Source organism: Agelaius phoeniceus, chromosome 4, assembly GCF_051311805.1.
Source record: "Agelaius phoeniceus isolate bAgePho1 chromosome 4, bAgePho1.hap1, whole genome shotgun sequence".
In the NCBI taxonomy this organism is placed as follows: Eukaryota; Metazoa; Chordata; class Aves; order Passeriformes; family Icteridae; genus Agelaius; species Agelaius phoeniceus.
Genome location: NC_135268.1, coordinates 35,372,271 through 35,396,784, shown reverse-complemented (window position 1 = coordinate 35,396,784; position 24,514 = coordinate 35,372,271). Strand labels below are relative to the sequence as shown.

The window sequence follows — 24,514 nt, the reverse complement described above, 5'->3', positions numbered from 1 at the left end:
ATATAGAGATACATGAGTCTATTAGTAAACACAAAATTGGGATGGGAGCTTGTTGTCATGCAAAGGAATATAAAAACTAAATTTCTACCACCAAGTGGTTTTCAATATATTAAATATATGCTTGAGTAGTCAAAGAAATAGTGATACATGAGAAAAAAAACCCATTTGTAATGTAAAACATTATACATTAGTATAATGACTGGATATTTTAAGGAGATGAAAAATGTTAAAATGCACAGCCAGAAGGGCAGAGCAGAAGTAAAACTTATTTCAGATTAATCTGTGATCATTTGTTCAGGAATAACTGGACATAACTGTTACAGTCCAGCAGTTGTGGTCTTTAACACAGAAAAGAAAGGCTTTTTCAGCTTGTGGTATGCAAACAAATGACAAGATGTTAGAAATACTGTTTTGTTGTAAAACAAAGGACAAAACCAGTCGATAAACTGTATTAGGGTCCTTTGAGGACTTGCCCCAGATAGTCACTTAGAGATCCCCAGCCATGAAAAAAAAACCCAAAAGAAACCTGAGCTAGTGAGAAAATAAAGTCACCCTAAGGTCTGGAAGTCTACAATTCCAAGTCTATGTACACCAGCACACCAGAATAAACCAGAGAATCAAGGGCAGAATTCTAGTTTATCCCATTTTTTGGTTACTGTTTCATCATGAATTGTTACATTCTCATCATTGAGGTGATGGAAGGCATTGAAGTAAAACACTATGACCTAATTTTTTTTTCTGTTTCTGGAGCACTGTGATTGTCTTAGATTCCTTTTTAAAATATTGTTAATAATTCCCATAAGCAATGCATATATATACTTTGTGAATATGCATGAAGACAATGACTTTATCCTGAAATTCTTGGTCTGTTACAACTAGAAGTTGCAGTTCAGCATGTTAAAAAATTCAATGTCTTTAAGGCAACCCTTAAAAACTCATTAGGTTCACAAATCAATGATTCTTTGAACTGAATGTTTGCAAATGGAAGAGGTATAAAATAACCTGTTTGTAGCAAAGAGAAGTAGAACTTGGCTAAAAGTAAAATGCATACATTTTCAGAAGTACCTCAGTAAGTGCTGAATCACTCAGACACTGAACTATATTTTGTCCCTGCAGACAGTCTATAAGCATCACTTTTTGGTAAAAGTCACTGCATTAAATTTTTTAAAATGTAATTACATATTCTCTATTTTACATCCTACCAAACTTTTTGTGGTTGATTTTGCTTGTTGTTGGTTTTTAGGGGTTTTTTAAATGTTCAACATAGACAACCAGTTCAGACTAAAGAACAATAGTAGATGAAAGTCAATGACACTTCAAAAAGAGTCTAAAGGTAGGAAAACAATTTCAACCAAGAAAGTTAACCACTGAAAATCTAAGACTTCTGGAAATCAGCACACTTTCAGTTATGGAGGTGCAATATTGTCATTGCCATAAGAAATGTCCAGCTATGGTTGCTCTCAGCTTCCTTTCAGTGAGCTGTCCTTGCTCAGTAAGGCACCTATGGCATACATTCAAGGGCTGGTTGCTGAAAAGAAATCAGCTTAAGCACTTTCTTAACACCTATCTTGTATGAGGCCTTTCAGTCTGGGTTTGCATTTACTGACCTGGCTTCCTTTGCAAGGTTTTGGCCAGTCCTAATTCCCTCAAAGTTAAGGAGGCATTGTATGAACTTGTCAAAATCAAGCAGGTGATGCAGGTTCTTGTGGAAGACCTCTTAAGGTCTGTGCACCTTTCAGGTGGTCACTTCCTGGTTAGTAATCCTTTCAAGTAAGGGAGCAGAGCTCTGTGAAAAGAAACAGTGACAGAGGAGCTTAAATTGGGAAAGTTGTGTCACAGACTGCATGAGCCTTAACTCCTTTCTGAGCAAAGAAGGGACTGTTCAGTGTGTTTGTTATCTACAGCCAGCTAAGCAAATAAACAATAACGCTTTAGTGGGACCTCCTGTCACCAAAACACCAAAAGCTACCTTCCTGAAATAGTACTGCTTTTTAGATAGTCACCTGAACAAAACCAAGTACTTTAAAAGCAAACCACACACAAATATGAATTGCTCACAGTGGGAGGCATGGACAACTACTTTCTGTACAACAGGGTCATTGATAAAGGCACATAATGTAAGAAAACTGGTTGAGATTTCCATTCATATTCCCCCTGCACTTTTTATGTCCTTTCCTACTAACAAAATCAGTAAAAGATACTTGGGAAGAGGAAGAGAAGTGTAATAAGGAATATTTTGAATGCAAAAGACAAAAAAAAAATGATGAAATGAGGTAACTACATAGGCTTTTTTTTTTTTTTTGCCAAAATAAGGGGAAAATAAATAATAAAAAAATTAGAGAATTTGGTGACTGCTAAAGAATGAAGGGATGTTTTACTTTCTTCAAGCACTGAACTTCCTATGCTATTAATGAGAAACAGTGGATGCTGATGTCTACACCAGGTTTTCCTGAGCATGCACAATGTGTCCATAAATTGCTCTTTGGGAGGGATATTGTATCTTCTTCTGCCTCAATTTCTCTTTCTTTTTATAGTGATTTTTTTTCTTCTGCTAGAATTTCTTCCTCCATGTTTTCTAGTATTGCTGAGTGTGTATTCTTGGACTTGTTTGGTTTTGTTCATGTGACAAAAAAAGAAGCTATTGTACTTGCTGGTGGTGCCTTCTGGCAGTGTCAGCAAGGAAATGTTATGCCTGGCTGAAATTCACTTATGAATAGCACACCAAAGTGGCACAAAATATTTCCTCTACATGTATTTAAAGGCAACTGTTTAGCCAAGGGTGGTAGTACAAAATATTTCACTGAGGCCTTTAACTAAAAAAGAATTCCAAGAACTTAGGGATACAGATTATGAGCCAAGTTGGGAAGAAAAAGTCTTAAAGAGTCATATCAAGAGTCATTTAAGTGACAAAATTTGAAAGAAAGGTAGTTCTTTTACTAAGCAATTAAAAGAGCTTCAATATAACAGCTCCTTTTATAGTACAAGATCAGGAGTAACTGATTAAAGGGATACAATTGAGTAAAACCTGATCAAAATCTATTTCTTTCTTGCTTTTCTGCTTTTTTCTTCATTATGTATTTTTCTTCCTTTACTAATCTCTCTATCTATGACTCTTTCTATATTTTTCTCTTACTCTTACCCTTCCTCTGTTTTCCTCGTTTTTTGTCCCTAACTCTAACCCTCCTTCCAGATCCCATTCTTTTAGTCAGGCCTTTGTTTTCTTACCATTTTCTGTGACTGGTTCCAGTGTGCCAAGGCGACAGAGACTACAGGGATACCAGCTTATGTCATCTCCAGTAATTCAGCTTCAGGTCTTAAAAGGAGAAGTAAACCCAAATCTGTAACTTTGTGTCAGTTTTGGGCATGTGGCTGGGCAGAGGTTTGTTCTTCATTTGGTGTTCATTTTTTAAGTTCAAGTGTTATCATTCAGAGATAAGCAGTGTTGGATCTATCAGGGAGGAGGGGAGCTTAAAGAATGTTCAGGAAGAGCCAGCTTTGGAGTTTTTGTTTTGAACTCAAGTAATCTTTGACTTTTTGCTTTCAAGTTTACAACCAAAAAGTGCTCAAACACAAAAATTAGTTTAAATCAAATAAATGCTGACTGAAGCTAGTTACATAAATTTCTACTAATTTTCTTCTAAACCATAAATTAATCAGATGTAATTTATTACAATTTGAAACATCTTAATAAATACGGTAGTTGTAACAACTCTAAAACTTATGATTTTTTTTCTTATACAAAAAATACAGAAATTAATTTGCTTTCACTACCATTTTGGATCTTAAAAGCATAAGATTGTGTTACCTTTTACTATCATTTAAACAATGCAACTAGTGTTAACTCAGGGATCTGAATGCTTTTCCAAGGCAGGGGTAGAAAAAAAAGATGCTGTTAAAAGAGGGAAGTATTTTCCTGTAGAAAGTTAGAGATTCATAGGTGGTCACAGAGCCTGTGAGGGGGATTGAGATGGGTAACTTTGACATCTACAACTACAAATGTATCTGACTGAAGACATCAAGTCTGAAAAGGAATTTCTGCATGTGCATGCATAAGTGGTTCAGCACATTACAATGTCAATAGAGCTGTTCTTAAACAGGTGGTAATGGGCAATTTTAAAAGGAGCTAGATGTTCTGGGATGGTAAATGTGTAGTGCAGAAAAAAACATGAGTATTTGCTGTAAAGAAAGCTTTGTTTCAAATACCAAAAGTCTAACACTAGAAATTATAAATCTTGCATACAATAATTCAGGGAATGGCAAGAAAATCCGTGCATTTTACTTAAGAGTTCTAAAAAAATACATTTGCAAGACTGGAGTAGTAATTAAAGGCTGATCAAATTATATAAAAGTGTCCTTTTGGCAAAGTAAATCTTTTATATTAAATATATAACAAAGCAAAAAAACACTGCAGTCTTTCAAATCAGCCCTGGGAATGGTGAAAATTTTAGTAAATGATAAATAAGATACATCCTTGTTTATTGGAAGGGGAGGAGGAGCAAAAAGTGGAAAGAGGAAGAAGAGGGGGAAGGAAGAGGGGACGAATTACGGGGTGCCCAAAAGTACTGACCCACAGCATGACCCTTAATACCTTTGTAAATATGTTTTTGTTACCTTCGTGTTCCTTGCAAGCAGCCCCCAACATGCTGTGCTGTGCCATTAGCGCTGCACTTTCATCTCTGTGGGCCCAGAGCGACAGCATCACAGAATTTATATCTGTATCACTGTCCTTCAGGTCTGCTAATCTTCCTCAGCAGGGCTGTAAATAGCACCACTCAGATTCCCTTTCAAATAAAAAACTCAATGAAAAAGAGAGAGGGAAGATCTGCAAATAACCCCTCCCAAGGCCATGACCTCCTCCATCTCCATCTGTCATGACCAGAGCAGGTAGATAAGGGGGTTTGCTAGGAAAGCACCCTTTCTGAGTGACCACATGTTAAATCAACCTGCAGATGAAGCTTTGACAGGTGCTGATAGGAAGGGCTGGCAGAGGCCACGTGAGAGCTGTGTGGTACTTATCCATTATTTTCCTGCTTCCCGAGGGTATTTGGAGAAAGCAGAAAAGATTAAAATCTTCCATCTCTGTAAGAAGTTATTCATTCCTCTCTCACTGAGGTCTGTGCAGCTCTTCTGAAGCATTATATTGTTCTGAAGCAATATTTCACTCCAAATCTTTTGCTTGAGAAAAGAAAGACACAGGGACATGCAGCTAACATTTGAAGAGCTATATTTTTATCAATTATAATTCCAGTTATTATTTTGGGCTTGCATCCAGGTGTAAATTGCTAACATTTTATGCAGTTTTCACAGAACAGATAGTTAAATGTTACATCTAATAAATCAAAGATAAAATTATTAAATTCATAACATCATTTCTTTGATGTACGGTACAAAATTTTCTACATGTTTTTATGCTATATTGAACCAATATGACCTTTACCACAGTCATCATCCCATTACTGATACGAGCAATGTGCATAGTAATAAAGGAAATTTCTTATCAACAAACTCTGCCACCCAGAAAAAATGTCACATTTTACATCTGTTTCACTCAGTTGAAGAGATCATACCTTGGAATCTGATATATTATGTCTTTGTAGAAAACTTTTATGAAGAAGGTTATGGGTAGATTAAAAACATAGGAAATATACATCAAAGAGTAATCTTAAAGTCTAAATTCACAGTAGTAGCCCAAATGGAATATGCAAATAGAGTTTTAAGCTTCCAGCATGACTGCTTCCAGGACTAATTTGAATTCAACGCTTTAGAGTCAGAACATGTGAAGCAGAGTAAAATGTCAAATTTTAGGGCTGAGTACTTTCCTGAATTCTAACAAAACAAGTAAGAATATTAAACTTCAAGTTTTTGTGCCACAGCACTAGTTTGAACATTCATAAAATTGTACCCTCTCCAAGCACTTGCTCAATTTGGGATTTTTATCAGGAGTGCACTTTTAAAGTGGATATCCCAGTCATTCTGAATTAGTGTACTTAGTGTCATGAAGAGGTACCAGAAATTGCTAACTGGATTCTTTTTGATCTAATTGTGAATTGAAGATGAGTACAATAGATGTAGTCCAATTGTTAAAGGGTGTTCAATCCACAGAAGCTGATTATCAACTAGTCTGAGTAAACACACCTGAAATACACAGAGTTTGGATGTTGCATTCTTGGTACAAACATGTTTGCTCTACAAGCTTTCTCCTGTGGGACTGCACTACTTGCTTATGCAGAGATAACTTCAGCCTTCTGAGTTAGAACTTGGTCTTTTTGCAGTCAGCCTGGCTGTTGGGATTTAAAGTGGGCATACTCCCTTACAGTCCATGGCAGCTCATGAGTGAGCCTCAAAGAAAATTAGAGAATAACAGGGAGCCCAAGTACATTGTAGAATGAGATAAGAAAATCCAAGACAGGATATATATATATATATATATACAGACCAACCATAAAATGAGTACTGTATTAAAAAAAAAAAAAAAAAAAAAAAAAAAAAATATATATATATATATATTTTTTTTTTTTTAATACAGTACTCATTTTATGGTTGGTCTGTCTTGAACAACCTCAAAAAATTGTACAGGTTGTAAAGTTTGAGCTAAAGTTTGGCCCATATGTGCATATATTGCATGGCTTCAATATCACTTTGAGTACTTTGAGTGTTACTAGGAAAGCAATGAGAATACATCTTGAATTCCTTAATTTAAAAAAATAAGTGAATGCTATTTTTAGCACTTTTATATGACCTTTTTTTTAGAGTATATAACCATATAGTCGCATGAATTTACATCTGTCAATTATCTTTTAATAAATACAAGATTTAGATGTAACATATAAAATGGAGAAAAAGACTACAGTGTGTAGCTAAATCTTCCAAATCTTCTCACTCAGACCAACATACAAAGTTTGGTTCTTAGCTGAATTAGATATACTATTTATGTCTATCTGCTTTCTTCTTTTGTGGCTTTTCCTTCTGTGTTCAATTACAACGTCATCTTTGAAGACGTTATTGCTGGAATTAATTACTTTGCCATATACCAGAGCAGTGGCATCCTGAATTTGTTACATCAAAGGATATTGGCTGAGAAGACAAATAATTAAATGACCCGTAACACAGGTAAATGATACTCCTGGGATCAAAGGGATCCCCTAGGAATACCGTGTGCTGCTTGGTGCAGCCAGTCATGGAAAATGTCCTTGCAAGGGCTGTAGTGAGGTAGCTTTTGTCAGTCCTTCAAAGTAAGGGATTTCCAAACAGGATCTTCCTGTTTGTTTTCCTTGTTTGCCACTTGTTCAGAAAATAGGAAGATGAATGTCAGACTTGGTCAAATATCAATTCATATGACATGGGTACTTAGTACTTGGGGGCCAGGCTTCTGAGCCATTTCCAGTGAAGTGGAAGACAGTCAACAGTAGTCTGTCATGGAAATGGGTGGGGATTGCTGACTAAAAATTTTTTGGTGCAAGAGGTATTACCTTTAAATCTTAAATTAAGCCAAGGCCATTGGTTTTAGTCCTATAAATTCTATACTGCTGCAGTGATAATCTGGTATGATAAATTATACACAATTTCATGTAAAACAATTGCTCACACAACTTTTTTCTTATTCTTAGTGGTTTTTTATTACCTCATTACCTTATTTTTATTACCTTTAAGCTCATGGCTTAGATCTGCACTTTTGGTGATGTACTTTAACTTTTTAAACTAATGGTACTCTTTTTTTTTTGCTTCTTACTGTTAAAAACCTACTAAAACTCAATAAGGAGGACAACAGTGAGGAGGAACTAGATTTCTCTGTCAGTGCAGAAATAGTACACTAAGGAGCAGTAACCACTAAATTTCAAAACAAGAAAAAAATTACTTCACCTCTATGGTGCCTCTTGGAAAGGATTTCTTGCCCTGTGGAGAAGTCACTCTTATGGGAATTTTTGATAAAATATTAATTTGCTTCAGCCCTGAGGATGTGGCCATTAAGCTGAACAAGTCACTTCCAAAATTACAGGTCCTCTTCTCTAAGTAGTGCCATGAGCAGGAATGGGCTAGTAAATCCAAGTTGTTCCCTAACTGAATTCAGCTGTAAACATTTTCTGACTTCAACAAAATCAGATTCACATTAATGAAAGACTTACCTTAAACCAGGATCTTTACTTGGGTCCACTACAGCTGGAAAACTTTGCCATGTGTCACACAAGTAATGGTTTTAATATGGCAGGAGAAGGAGGATATTTGGGAAGAGCAGAAATTGCCTGCAGGGAAGTTTACAGCTTCAGTGTGGTAGATGACATATTTTGTCCTCTTACAGAGCAAAATGCCTTTTACAGCAGCATATTTAGAACAGCATCTTCAAATTGTGCATAGTAACAGAAGAAAACACAGAATTTTAATCAGGCAAAGTGCAACTGCATGTTCCTAATAAAACATCTGCCTCTTTACTGTGTATGCATAGCTGCTTCCTGTTTCTTAATATTAGACAAGTAATTAGGTGAGGATTCTATGGTACATTCAATGTTCCAATGTTTATACCTACAAATCATCAAAATTAGGTTTGTTATGACTGGACATTAATATAAGTGATTTTATCTTCATATTTGGGATTTGCCAATGTGTCCGTGAAAGACTCATCTTTGCCTGTATAAGAAGGCTGAGTTGGTTTACAATGAAAAGTTTTTCAAGTGATACAGCTCCTGTGTGGACGTTCTTATTTCAAAGTGGTTTCTGTACTGTTCATCTTAAATGGGTCTGCAATCAGACTCTTAACTAAGTGTATGATGATCTGTTCAGAGGATCTCTTCATCTGGAGAGAAGTTTCTTTGTAGTATTTAATCCTAATTTTTGTCTTAAGAGAGTCTCCAAGATGAAGCTGAAAATCATCTCCGTCATCTCCATAATGTCGGCTTCTGTTTGCAATAGCAGTTTAGTGACAGAAAGGGCACAGTATTTTTTCACACTTAAAACTCATTTCATTGAATCCATGTCCCATTATACTGTCCCCTTTTAAAGTGGAATTTTACATGTTCTTAAAGCCATGACTCACTTAGCATGTAAAACAGGAACACAGGCCACTGAAAACATGGATTGAGATTTAAAAAGAATAATTTAATACTATAATTTCATTAGTACACATGACATTTTCTAATACTTTTACTGCACTGGATGGTTGGTCCCGTACAGCTTTTATTAGTTAAAAGAAAATTCTCTTTAGTTTTTCCCAGAATGTATGCAAAAGCTTGCGCTGTAATTCTCAAGAAGGACTGTACATTCATGCTTCCAAGTCATGATTCTACGTGCCCTCTTATCTTTGTGTCAACATTGAAGTTTTCTTTCCTGATGTATCTCCCTACAAACATGAGTTGTTTTGAATAAGAACATTGGATGAGAAACAGTGGTTTCTTTTTAATCAAAATAACTAATTTGTAGATTAAATGTCATCAAAACAGTAATTAAAAAAATTAATTAAACCCCAAATAAACTAGGTTTACAGATAAATACACTTTACTGTAGTTCTTAAATAAAAAGAATTAGAATATGTATGTGTTAGGTTCATTCATCCTAGAATGACTTGAAATCAACTCATGCCGAAGGTCTATTAGAGCAGTTTCTCTTAGAAAGTTTTGTTTACACAGAGATCTCCCATTAAGTATGTTTATATGACATCTTAATGAAGAGAAAAACAATTATTTCTTTTGTTATGTTTTATGTCCAGACTTACTGAAGTAGTTTTGGGTTGGAGGAAATTATTAAAAGAGCGGGCCTTTAAAACATTATTTGCCTGGTCTGTGGGTGGTTTATTCAGTATGTTGTTTATGTTTTTTGATTACATATTTGCAAAAATAATTTGGTGTTTACACAAGGCAGATGGTATTTGCAGCAAACACTATTTCAATAATTTAAAAATTTTGCTACTTTATATAAAACTTTATATTTTATTTTTTCACTAGTTCGACCATGTTTTCAATACCAGTGGCATTTAATGAGCTCTAGGAAAGTTAAATCAAAAAAACAAGCCGATGAAATAATGAAGACAAACCTGAACTTGTCTTAACAATGGTGTGTATGCTAGCAGAGACAGTTTCAGGGATTGCTGTTACCAAGACATTTAACACAGTGTGAAGCACTTTTTTTTTTTTTTAATTGAGAAAACTTAGCTATAATAAAGCAGTTTAGTATTTCAACTGCTATTTAGGCTATGGAAAAAGTATTATAATACAATAATTCTATGAGCTACTTCCCTTGAAAGACAATGACTCCCAGTGAGGTCCTGCAAATACCACAGACATTTCCATGTGCAAGTGCAAAGTGGAGTCTTATTTCTGAATGGTGGCTTTCTTCCAGTTCAGATTTAAAGAGGCACCAGCTGCTGAGATGTCTTTGCTTGATATAAAACCAGGGGAATAATGTTTTTTACTATGGGAGGCTTTGACAAGGGCTATGCTGGACAAGGATTCCTGGGAGTGTCTACTATTGCCAAAAAGCAATTGTAACATAGATACCAGTTTTGTTAGCAAATTGATTTGTTTTGGAAAATAATTTTTGTTCTAGTATACACATCAGACTTTGGCGGACCAATGATGTCTTAAGAAAATACATGTATTCTTCCAGGAAGTGGCTCTAGCATTTACTTGGTCATGGATTATTGAGCAGACTGATTATTTTTTAAATTAGCGGTTAACATCAGAAGAAGGTATTCTCTTTACTTTCCTGAAGAACACTGTCAATTTGAAAGTGCCATAATTAGGCTGCTCAGCTATTGCCATCTGAAGCTTTGGGTCAGGGTCAAATTTGTGATATTTGGGGTCAACAGGGTCAATTTCATGATATTTTTATTCATGTCACTGTGGTGAGGAAAAAAATTACTTCTTTCCTCTGCATATTACACCTTGTAGCCCAGCCCAGAGCTCTTCCAGTCATCTCCTAGTATGCAAAAGGGAGTTTTCTAACAATTAGCCCATGAGCTACCTTGTCCTTCCCTTTGCTTCTTTTTGCATGTGGATGGAAGAAGCAGTGTGAGTGTAGCACTGGTTGAGACCTAAGGGAATGAATAGGATCCAAAAACTGCAGAAATGCTTTGTCCATAAGGCAAGAAGGATCAGTTCCAACCTCAGCCTTAGAAGTTCAGCAGATCTTCTGGACTTCAGGGAGGAAGAGGTATTGCTTCATTAGTTATATCTGCTCTGTGAAGAAACTGAGGACTTCAGTACCAAGGCTGACTGAGGCACTCTGCAAAAGCAGTAAATCAACCTGATTTTTGTAAGGCATTCTATTTCTAAGTATTTAAAACCAAAGGCAATACTTGGATATAGATGCTGTGGTACTGGAGAAATTTAAAAAACCCACATTTGCCTGGTACTTTTCAGTCAGCCTGAGCAGCTCATGCAAGCTAAATAACTATTATAATAATATTGTTTTATTGTAAAAAAAATATCTTTCAGTTCTGATATTCTGTTGACTGAATAGGTAGAAAAGTAAAGACACTGCTGTTAAATATTCTTTCTAAATGACTGAAAAGTGGTGAAGAAACAAAAAATAACTTCTGAATGCAAGTTTCTCCTTTGGGAATTTAGAGCAGATGTGCTCTGTAAAATAAGCCCTGGTACTTTTATGAAGGCCATGAAGTGGGGCTGTAAAAAGGCGCTGAAGCAGCTTCATGGGTTGTGGTTCATTAACTCTAATTGTCACGTCTGGATTCCATCTGATGGATGACCAGGTCCTTCCTTTCTCACATCCGCTTTCTCACTGTCTTCAGGTGACTGGCATCCACAGATACCTCTTTCACAAGTGTTTCCAACAGTGGAGTTGGGTCATTTTCTAAACTACTTCAGTCATATTTGAATGCTTCTTTTTCTTATTGGATTTTCTCCTTTTCTTGTTTTCTTCCTGTGTGTAGCTTTCCTCTGGCAAGAATAAAGCCACCATTAATGAAAAGCATTTTAGATGTTGAGGCATTATGTTACAGAAAGGTTTTCCTAATTGACAAGACTTATTTCTGAAGGTCTCTAAGTTTTTACACACATTGAAAATGGAGAACGTAAAAAAGCCTTATCAAGCACCATGTGCCTTCTGATTTCAGGCTTGCTATAAGGGAGTGAAGAAGCAATGTTTTACATACCGCCCACGTAAGACAACCACATAATTTATAGTGTGGGGCCATCTGTGTATTTCCCAAGTTCTTGGTTTTTTATTAGAATTAGCTCTGAGCCAAAAGCAGAACATTAACTCTAAGGGAGAAGAAAATATGTGAAATAAGTAAAGAATGTTCCTCCCTTTATTTCAGGCTATTTGTGACTGAAAATTGTGTCATGATTGTTTGCAAGAGGAAGGAAAATCAGTTGAGTTAATGAAATAAACTAAAGTAATTAATGCTTTCAGACCAATGTCAAATAGCATTTCTTTAACAGTGAATATATTTCATTTGTACATAGAACTATCTGTTTTCCCCACTAAAAATAGCCAAAAATTTTCAGAACTTGGAAATTTTTTGGCAAGTCTAATTCCAAAGCATAACCAAAACCTCATGTCACGGTAACAGAAAGAATAATCTTTCATTATTATAGGAGATCACAATTTGGATTTCAGTGCAGTTTAAGAACTTAAAATAAGTAAATAAATAATGATGTGGTTTTAAGGGATAATTTCATTAGCATGATTGGTAGAAGGAAATTTTCTGAAATCAAGAAAAAAGATCTGTAAATCTGAACAGATTTTCTGAGTTTACAAAATCAAAGTCTAACATTTCATAAGGTTGTACTTTCTTAATATTATAGTATTATATATATAATATATAGTATTATATATATTATAGTATATATTATAGTATTATATATATAATATAATACTTTCTTAATATTATAGTATTATATTAATATTAATATCCCAGGCTGTTAATATTGTCATAAGTATTCAAACCATCTTTAATTTATAACCCTGATATACTGTGCCAAAAAAAATCAATAAACTTTAAGCATGTGAAACAGTTGAAACACTTCATATATTACTTTTAAATGTATCAAATTGTTTATACATGTAGCTAAAGTTTTGAAAATAATTCTTACAAATCCACTGCACAATTAATAGCACACGAATAACTTTCTAGAACTTGCCAATATTAAATATCTGTAAGTGTATTTTTTTTGAGTACATTCGATTTTTGTTAACGATTTTTTCCCCCTCAGAATGCCACCATCCTAGGGTATGTCTATCAGTACTGTCTGATACTGATTTTTCAAAATACTTTCAGCATTTATATTTCTTTTAAAGTATTTCCTGTACTGTAAAATAGGAAGAAATATCACAGATAAACTGAGTATCCAACTTCCGACTTCTGTTAACTTGTTAGAAGTTCACTTCAGTTATTGATAAATGCACTTGCTGTCAATGTAATTTATAAGTGTTACCACAGTATTATTCACTTTTTTGGGGTGTATTACCCGAGCAGATTTTTAATGCTTTTAGTTACAATCCTAAAAAAATATAATATGCCTAACAAAATAAAACCAGCCTCTCTTACCTCTATTTCAGTATGTCTTGTGACTTTTATTAAAAGAACCTTCCTGTTTTCTAAAACAGTCTGGTTCCATTCTACAGTATAAAGTCACTACTTCACTCTGGGCTCTGTATACTTATTTAATTATTTTACAGCTCCACTTTTTCATTATTTATTACAAGTTGGGATCAAACTAATCCTGGTTCAGCCATGGCATGCTAAGCTCATTAATTTTTAAGTCTGCAGTTTTCTCCAAAGTGTCCGTGTGCCAGAGGGCATTAAACAGAGATGAAAGCTGGTGGCTTATTCAACAGCATCTCTGGTCTTTAGTCTCACCATACTTTTGTATTTTTACTGCCTGAAAATTGACTTTTTTTTCTCCTGCATTTTATCTATAGGTAAGGAGCTTGCTGACTGTTTTCACACTGCAATATTTAAACTTCAGCCTGTTGTGGGCCTTTTGAATTTTCTTTAATAACAGAAGGAAATTAGAGGTTCTTAAATGTACACATAAATTATTTTTATGCAGAGGTCTCACTTCTTCAATCTCCAGTGTTAACTTATTTCTTTGGTTTCCACTTTTCCTATGGGAAGCTCTACTACTCTGCTTCACTTTACTCTTTCATATGCATCTCAGTCATGTTTTCAGATGTTTGACCTTTACTAGTTGAAGAAAAAAGAATATAGTTTCTGCTTTGATAGCATTCAAACCCTGAAATTTATCATTAGGGAGTTACTCAATTTCCAGCTCTTTTCTATTGGACCACCTCTAGTGGTTTTAAAATTGCAGTCATTGCATATGCTTAACATTCTTTGATATCTGATCTATACAATCTGCCATCAAAGAAAACAAGGCAAACATATATATTTGACCTGTTGCATAAATTTGCAGCAAGGAAAAATATTATATTTCCTGAGAAGACTGTTAATGCCTTTAGATACTGTGACATCTAGTTTTAATTTCTTTCTTTTCTTTTTTTTTTTGTTATTCTCTCCTCTCCATCTACTTCTCTGTACTTTCTCCATGATTGATTTGTCCTGAAGTCCTTAGGCATCTGTGTTCTTGCCTTTAAAGGATGCACTTTTGTTTTTGCAGCCTTCCAAAGAACAGTTATTCAACACTCAAAGTATTTGTCTAACCTGTTCTTTAATAATGTCCTCCTATATTTGAACTGTTACTAGATGGAGGCCTTTGCTCTGGCCTTGGTAGCACACCCTTTTAGAATTGTTCTCTCTGGATGGCTCACAAGTCTCATTTGTCTTGTTTATACTGTGGCCTGAATCAAACACTGCCAATTTATGTGAGCAAAACAAGCTCCAGATGAGCCATCCTACCTGCTCGTGTACAAAGGGAGTGCTTGGGGTTGCCTGATCACTACTAACTTCCAATGCCTCTGTTATTAATTGTCTCACAATGTTTCCATTTTTTATAAATATTTTTGATATGAAGAGGTCACTGAAAAACAGCTATGCTTTCGCCTTAAGTTTGCCTGTTTATGCCTTATTACTTTTAATTCTGCCTCACTGAGGGCTAGTATTTTCTCTTTCTGTTTCACCTCCTGATGCTTAGGTTATCTTCCATTGAAATCACAATAGCAATCTCAGTGTGGTTGTTGGTTTGGGTTTTTTTACAACTTTGTCAGCTTCCCCCAGGTTGAAAAGTTTTCTTGAGGTTCTGGAAGTCAGGAACATCCTTTTACATGGAGCAGAGAGCACAGAAATCTTTAACTTAGAGGTTAGTGGATTCCTCCCTGTATTTCAGTGCAAGTTGCACGAAATTCAACCATAATGAAGAAATATATTGCTTTTTATTTTAGAATATTTTCATATTTTAAAAACATGTTTTATAAGTAATTTTTTTCTACTTAACCTTAGGTATCAGTCTTAGTAGTATAATTATCTAGAAGGAGAGAGATTTTATTTTTAAGCAATGCAACAAAGCTTATCTTTGTAATAAACCAGTTTGAGGACAGATCCATCACTTTTTTGCAAAAATCTGCCCCCACCTTTTCTTCACATTCCATCACCCACAAACAAAATGTCTCTCAAATTGAAGGCTGTAGAGTGAAGAATACAGGAGACTAAAGAAAACAAATTTTATTTTGAGATATGTTAGCAAGATTCCAGCTGGGTCTGGCAAAAGCCTGCCTAAGGTCACTTATCTGTGTTTCTACAATTGTCTCTCCTTCACAGGTGCAGTTAAGCACTGGCCTGAGAGAGCTGTGTGGGGTCAGTGGAGACAAGGGCAGAGTTCAGAAAAATAGAGAATAGAACATGGAAGCCAAGCAGACGCATCAACTAATTTCAAATTTCACTCACATTTCAAACGTTTCTAGCTCCAAGATGAGTCTGAGTGCATGCTCACATTTGTGGCTTTGCCATCTTTGAAGAATGTTCTAGGGCACAAAGCCAGCAGAACTCCTTGAGATTGGTGAGCCCTTCCTTTCTATATTCTTTTAGATATGAATGCTCCGACAGGCAGAGAACTACTTGTAAAACATAGTCCTCAAAAAAGTCTTTTCTGGAGACCACTTACATAGATGGGGTGCAAGAGTATCATATTTTTAAGGGGAAAATAGAATTAGTAGACAGAGAACAGGAGCTGGTGGAGTAATCTTATTTATTGCCTTCTTTGAACCCAAACTGTTATTTTTTTAATCTGAGAAGGACTACTTAACCTCTCTGGCACTTACTTTGTTATAGATATTTTATATAGATACATATCAGCAATGTTTACCTCCCAGGGAAAGAAAAACTGTTGTATACTTCTGAGTTTAGTAAGAATGTCATCCAATCCATGAGTGTTACTCAACATTTCAAAAGCAATCCTATGACAGCAATATGGACTGAATTTAGTCCTAAAATAATATATGCCAGTTCCTTAGGGATTCCTGGGAAAGTCTTAGTCTTCACTCTTACTCCCACATTATTAGATTGAAAACAGAGCTGTTTTTTTCTTTCTTTTTTATCCTCCCCTGTAGGGCTTTTCAAAGGTGACTTATTTTCCCTGAGTTTTGCCACTGAAGGGAGTTATTGAACTTTAAACTTTATATGCTGGGAGGCAAAGGACTGACAGGAAAGCACCCTGGCAATATTTTTGTATGTGGGAAGACTTGCTGTAGGCCTATTAGGTTTCTCAAAAAGTTTTCTCAAAGAAAAAAACCAACAAAAAACCCAAACCAACAAAAAACAAGACAATAAAACTATCTTGCTCATAAAGACCTCAACCCCTTGGATTTGGTGTTTGATGTTGATACTACTGTCTTTAAATACCTCAGTTTTGTTTTGATCAACACATGGCATCTCATGGTCCACTTATCATGGCTTTTTTGAGTTGAAATCATGAATTCAATCTGCACTTGAAGGAGCAGTAGCAGATGATGTTTATGAATGAAAACATCTCCCTGGTCCTTACACTGAGTGAATGGGAGGCAGGGGGGAAAAGCACTTGTTGCTGTAGGGTGTTCTTCTTGCCAGCCAAATTATAGAATTTTCACTTTCATCCACCTCTTCTTCTTCTGGCCTGTAGACCATTAAGTACTTTCACACTCCTAGCAACTAAAATTGTTTATAGAATACCTTCAGACAAAGGAGTCACTATAATTATTTCAGATTAGATACCTTCTTTTATTTAATTATTCAGCAATTACCTGCAAGTTTTCATCTCTAGGACCATGCCTGTGTTGCCATACAGATGGTTGTGCTTCAGCATTTCCTGTAGTTCCATCCAGCCAAGGTGCTACTGTCATTAAATCTGTACACCATAGGTGGCCCTATACAGATTTTTTCATCAGAGTACAAGGCCCTATATTTTCATTACACAGTGATAGTCTGGTTTTAGTAGTACACCTGAAAATTCTGCTGTAAGCTATATTCTTTCCCCCAAACCTCCATGATTCTTAAAAGAAATTTATATATGATACAGAGAAGAATATTAAATATAAAAATCCTCCCACAGGATTTAATTCTCTACAATTTTAAAATACTTCACTTTAAATAAAATTTGGAACAGAATTATATCATCTCCCACTTTCAGTGTCTTCTGAGCTGAAGAAGAGCTGAATATTTGGGTTTCTTATATTTTTAGAATGTTCTCCTCTTGCATTGATCTTCTATTAGGTATAACAACGGCCTTAATACATGGTTGCTATTTTGGCTTTAGGGCTAAAAGTTGTTTCTTTGAGCCTAAATCACACACAGGTATATTACTGATTTGTGAAAGGGATATTCAGATCAACACAAGCTGTCTCTCAACTTGAGAAATTGTAAAATGTATCCCAGGCTTTTTAAAAACTACTTCAAATGGAAATTCATAAGGAATCTTTAAATTATAAAGCAAGAAATGAGGAAAAGCTGGAATCTGCCTCCATCTTCTCATATATCTAAGGATGCCATTGCTACTTCCTTGATGCTCTGATAATATTTTTAGGTGACACATGTTGTGATTGTGGTCACACATAAACATGGCTCTGAAGAGATTCTGATTCTGAAGCCCAAGTGAGTCTTTCCCACTGTGAACGTCATTTCTAAGTACTGCAAGCAGTAAAAGGAACATATGGTACATACTGAGGGATCTTAAGTGTTGTGGTGATTTCATTCAATTTAAAAACCTTGATGAAAATATCTGCTGTGAGACCCAAGTAGTACTTCTGAAGTCCATAATGCAGTGTAAAAAGCAGAAGAGTTTAAAGCAGTTACTGAAAAATACCTTTCTTTTTTTAGTACAGTATCAAACAGGGTGGTAAGGAGATCACATTTATGGCTGATTTTAAACCCAGGAATATAAATTCCAAATTCTCTTTCATCAAATAAACTGAAATTTTACTGTAATCTCACTTAAGTAGGTAGAACACTTCTGAATAATTTATAATACAAGTAAACTTTTGACCTCTTATTAAAGAGATACTCAAAATCTTTCAAAGAGTTTTCACAGGGCAAGATCAAACACTAATGACAGAAGGAACATAGGTGTTAAAAGAAAGTGCTGATTGTAGCAAAGCTTGAAAAATACTAATTACATTATTCTAAGCATCTTATTAATCTTTAATAAGATGTGAAATTAACCTGAGAACAGTTAGGCAGCAGAGAAAAAAAATCTTTAAGTGACTGTGTAATCTCACAGTCTTTAATGTTATTAATTATGCCAGTGGGGTGAACAAAAAGCCCCAAGCTGAAGAGCCTAAATCTGACTATTTTACTGGTTTAGAATTTGAAAATATTGACCTCTAGAGCAGAATGCATCAAGCATGTGAATTGTGCTTTTGGAATGTGCATGGAATGAAACTGGTACTAAGTTGTCAAATCAATGCAGGCCACTAAGGACTGTCCCAAGGATGGTGAAAGGTATCTCTTTGTGACTAATGGAATGTTAAATGTTAATTCTCCAGGTTTCCTCCTGCAGATCTAACACTGTTGTTACGTGCTTTAATTTTCCCTAATAAGAATGGATGCATGGCCAAGGCTCTTTATTCCTGAAATTGTGCTTTGTAGGTAACATACAGGTGAAGTTTGATTCAACTGGGAATGAAAAAGTGTAGAAAACTTTATAATGTCATGCAAAGTTTTTTTATTCAAAATTATTCAGGAATTCCTAGTAATCAGTTACAAAAAAAATGTGTTACGTGATTAGATATTTCCTTTTGTATGGTATTTCTTTTTGTATGATATTTTATTCTCCAGTGTAATCAGATTTATTGACTAGTAGGAAACAATGTTACTCTCTTTCTTGCAGTTCTCAGGACTTGCCCATACTCATTTCATGTGAAATAGTGGCTGATGTACAACATTTATTTTTCCCTTTGGTGTGATTTTGAAGGTTTTAGCTGATGTAATTTTCCTAGACATAACCTGTTATTTGTAAATGTATGATCACTAAGTTTGCTTAGTGAGCCTTTATTTTTATAAGAAAATAGAGCCTTTATTTTTATAAGAAAAAGAAACAGAAGGGGCTTTGTCTACAAATTTGTGTGCTTGAAGCATTCTGTATGAATCCATGGCCTCACAAGGCTCACCAGCAGTGTGTAAACAAAAGAAATTATCTATAGAGAAATCATGGAAATATTAAACTTTTCTAATATGCAACATACCAAAACTATTAGAAGTTGAACATCAGAGGATGCATTTCGTGAGTGCATTTACTGTTTGTACTTCTCACTGCTTAGTATGTCAGCACTCAAATCATTATAAGTGTAGTCTTCAAAGTCAGGTCAGACACCTCAGTCTGACACTTTTAGGGTCACTATTCTTAAACATGGAAAAATTTAAGTAATTTTAATATAAGTAAATTTTTAAAATAGTGGTTTAGTGTAGGCAATGCTTCCTTTATTTCCATTATATGTATATAGGTTTCTTTGTGTGTTTTTTTTTTTTTTTTGGTTGGTTGGTTGGTTGATTTTTCCTGTAAAAAAGAATATCGATGAGGAGAAATAAATTTTTTGTGTATCTTCCTTGCTGTCTTACCATTTGGATTATGCTGTGTAAGTGGAGAAAAACAGTAAATTTCTTCCACTGAAATTCAATTAGTGCATATGAAGTCGAATTTCCCTGAGGGAAAAATCTGCTAAGTAAATAGAAGAACTCCCTTGCTGCACCTGTGTTTGGAATAGCTTGTCATACAATGGAGATATGAATGGCAAAACAGGCATGTTAATCTTCAGACTTGAGATTTCAATTCTAGCAGACACTGCTGAAAGCAAAGCTTCCAGGGATTCATGAATTGTTTCTGGTCTTTGCAAGATAATTCTCCTCCAAGTAGCAGAGCTAGTGGCTCACAGTGACTAGACATCTCCCTCCAGTGGGAGATTTATTGCATAGACTCTGCTTGGAACTGTTCTTCTCATGACTGTCTGTTCTTGGCAGCAAATGCATCACAAGTTCTTAAAATCTCGCTCTCTTTTACCTCTTCACAATAAATCTGTCATCTTTTATATTCCTTAGAACAAAACTCTGTGAAGCACATTGCACTTTGCCTCAAGGAGCTGTTGTTTGGTTCCTGACAGGGATACTGGTCAAATAGGGAAAAGAATTAAAGTCAAGGCTTACCTCCTACACAGAAGAAAGGATCCTAGAAAATCAGAAGACTGCTTTCTCACATCTATTCCTTATATAAAAGGCACTGGGCCATGAAAATGATGTTCCATGGAAGTTGTGACAGTGGCTTTAGCCTCTTCTAAAAGGGCAGCACGTGCTGCAGCCTCCATCAGAACATCACGGCACTACAGATTTCCAAATTTTACTCCAATCCATGTCCTGCAGATTGTGCCAGATGCCAGGCTGTTGGCATCTAACTGTAAAGAACAACGTGTAATGCCAGCAAAAAAAGCTTTAGAACACAAGCAATGGGTATATTCTTGATTTTACATTTAGGCTTTCTGTAAGCTTCTGCACTACTTCCAGTAGCTACTGTTATGCATAATGATGCATGCCTTATTTTAAATTTAGTTTTCTGAGTTAAGTTTCCTTATGACAAACCTAGTGAAACATTCCTGCATTTTCCCAGAATGTTCTTCTACTTGTTCAGTGCCCTTCCTCAAGCATCTCAGTTGTCATGTTATGAGGACTTTCTCTTACTTCCACCCCAGTTAATGAATAAATGCTCTCAGATTTCTTATTTTTCTTCCCTGAACAAAGAATATTGTTCCAAATATTCTCCTTCTCTTCTTCAGGTAGATACAGACCCTTGAAGGATGACATTCTTTACATTTGCATGAATTACTGCATTTGCTCAAAGGTAGAATAATCTTATAGAACATACCCTCATTTTCTGAGGGAGGAAAACACTTATCTTCTAATAGAAGGTAAGCATACTTCTCACTTCCTAATTACTCTGTTTGATATGTCTAATTTGCCACACTTAGCCATGCATACTCCTCTCTCCCAGTCCCTTTTCTCCACTGAAGTGGCAAATCTGAGCACTGGCTTTTGAGCTAGAACAGGAATAGCTGTTTGCACTGTATCCCCTGCTATAGAGTTCCATGATAAAATACTGTAATATGTGGTGAGATTGGTTTTTTAGAACAATTTCCCTCAAAGCTTGCCTTAGAAGCTTGAGAAATACAGGATAATATTTCAATTTCTCATTTCCCTAACCTAAATAAATATCTAAAAAATACACACTATGTTTGGTGTTGTGGGAAAAGCAAATGATGTGCAAAGTTCTGGCCACAGGAGAAAATAAAACAAGCACAGTCATATTCCCCCAAAAAAGTACAACTATCTCCTCTTAAATAACTGAACTGGAATATAAATTAGAATCCTCCTGTAGCACCCTTTTCTGTTCAGATAACATGCAAGAGGGAAATCAAAGGATACTTCATCCAGCTGTGAGTAGAATGTACTGGCCCAGTGCTGTATGAGTGTGCCAAAAGGCTGAGGAAGGACAGCACCCCATTGAAACACATTTCACTTAGCTCTTCTAACCAGGAATCTGTCAATGTTAGTGCAAAGAGGGTGTAGGGTTTTTATTCTCCTGTTGCCACTGTAATTTAGGCAAAAGGCTTTTTGTATATTCCCTGCTTGCTGGTCTTTCCTCTAAATGGAGATTTTGAAAAACATCGTAGGAGAAAGGCATAAACATGGTTACAAAGCTCTGGTATTGCAGAAGAACTTAGCCTGAATTCAGGGGTTATTTAACTAGAATAGTAAGCATGAATTGTTCTCACTACAGTTCTGTCCAAAATCATTGCATACAAAGTTCTTTGAATATAGCTCTATTTAGGAAAGTGAGAACTAGGCCTGCTGAGGGAACATCAAGGTTTTTGAGATATTTGGCATCTATGAGCTCTTAAATCAAGATTCTGCTCTCATACAGTGCTCAGCAGAAGATTCAGCTTTCTCTTTGAAAGTGTGGTTGTGGTGATATAAACAGGTCAAGTGAGAAGTTTGCATGCGGTTTTGACACTAAGGAGGTGCTGTCACAAGCAGTTACTCTACAACTCTGTTGTGAGTTATTGTGAAAGCTGAGGACAAGAAAGGGGACCTAACCTTGTCTTTGCTCAATAGCAGGCATAAGTTAAAAATCAATATGCTTCTGTTAACTTTCTTTTTTGATCTCATAAGACATATCTCAGCTATAGACTGGTGAAACAGGGTCTCATTTCCAAGCTTCTGCCTCTGCAGAATTTGTTGGTTGCCACAAGGACTGCATGCCTTGCAGCACATGCTTCCCCCATCCTCCTCTTGCCATGTCAGTACAACAGACTTCTCCCAGGAAAAACTGCTTGTGTCCACGCTGTCTGAATGAGGTCAGTTCTCATGGCAACCACACTTTATCCACAGAAATGTGCATTGTTTTCAGGCACTTTCCCCTTCAGTGTAGTAATGATGTAAGATCTGAGGGAGCAGAAGAGCAAGAAAGAAACCTAATTGACATGCAGGCGGCAAGCGCTGCGATACTTCCTTACCTTTCATGCTGTTAGCTATTGTTTCACAGGTTACCAGGCAGGCCGGAGTTTTACCATATGAGACATACATTAAGAGCATTCCATTAGGGTTGCTCAAAAAATGTCCATAAAATAAATATCTTATTTTCGACAGAAATCGAGGTAACACAGGATTAGTTTCTGTCAGATATGGCAGAAACCAACAGCTATATTGCTGTGTGCCTCAGAAGTTTATTGCAGTCTCTTTCTCCCTACCTCCTTTCCTTCCCCCCTTCTCCAGTTTGAGGAAGCTTAGCAGGGGTAGGATGATCCAATGGGAGGCTGGGAAGAAGAGAGGAACTCCTTTAGTGGTAGGGATGGCCAGAGCTCCCTGCTCCCACGCCACTGCAGCAGCCTCGCTGATACTCCTGCCATCAAGAGATTAGATGGCATGAAGGTGGCTGTGACAGCACTACTGTGACACGGGAATTCTCTGCCGATGGTGTAAGGCTATGTTAAATCTTCTTTGTAGAACTAGCAGGGGATGTGGTCGGGGTTTTATTCAGATTTCAAAATCTTTTGAATGAGAGAAAGACACCCCCACCCGTGCTTTTAACGGCATTTTCACTCTCTTAAAAGGCAGCAAATTCTTGGCTTCAGCCTCATGAAAACAAACATTTACCTTGATTACAAGAACATCCTTAGTTTTGCCAGCCTAAGCACTTTATAACTCCTCAGACCATGAAGCAGAACTGCTGCCAGGAGAAAATCCTCCCCTGCTGAGAGCAGAGGTTGCTCACAGCGCTGATCTCGGCTGTGTGGCACAGCTCCGGCCAAGTGGGCAGACCCGGCTCTAAAGAGTCTCCTTCTCAGACCTTACACAATTTCTATGCTAGTGACTTTTACTGATGCCTTAAGCAATTACTCTCTGCCCCTTCGAATGGTATTTCTAAAGCTGGTGTCGGGTACTGTAAGTCTATCGGCGAGATAAACCACAAAACATGTAGTTAGAGTATTAGTTAGTAAAACCTGTAAAGTACTACATTGATTTTAGATTATTACCTTCTTTGTTGTCATGGGAGTCACTGTAGATAGAAGCCAGGGTAAACAAGGTGAAAATGACAAAAGCCAGCAAGATGAAAGCTACTTCAAGGTTTGTGAAGGGCAGCTCCATGAACTGCTACTGCTTCGCCTAGGAAAAGAGTGTAAAAGCGTTTACTCATCTGACTGGCTGTGGGAATGGACTGCTCTCAATGGAGCAGTTAAGTCTTTACTCAGGAGGATACTAGGTCCTGGTCAAACTGGTTAAGTCACTTCGCTGGGTAAAAGGGAAACAATGCTGCTGGCTCATACAAGAATGTAAGCCCAAACCTTTTGCCGAGGATTCAGAATGCGCTGTTGCTCTAGGGGACACTTTGAGCAGCTGCACTTAACTGTATGTGCAAATACATCTATATGCTATATTTTTTTATATGTTTTTGTGTGCAAGGTATTTAATAACAGAAACATACCTGGACTCTGAAAGAGTATTAAACCCCATTTATTAAAATAAAAATTATCTATAATGATGTGTAGGAAAGCATAGATTTTTCTTAATAGAAAAACTGCCGGAATGTACCTCCCCCCCTTGCCTTCTGTGTAGTGGAAAGTTTAAAATGTATGAGAGGAAGTCCGAACATTA

The 24,514-nt window shown here is 36.2% G+C and overlaps 1 long non-coding RNA gene across 1 annotated transcript; it reads right to left on the bottom strand.

Moving 5' to 3' along the window:
• Nucleotides 1–9,069: 9,069 nt before the first annotated feature.
• LOC143693960 (uncharacterized) lies at nucleotides 9,070–24,024 on the bottom strand. Its single transcript, XR_013182081.1, has 2 exons — nucleotides 23,896–24,024; nucleotides 9,070–11,885 (listed from the first exon to the last, which is right to left on the bottom strand). It is a non-coding gene; the product is annotated as an uncharacterized LOC143693960 (long non-coding RNA).
• Between the last annotated feature and the right edge of the window lie 490 nt (nucleotides 24,025–24,514).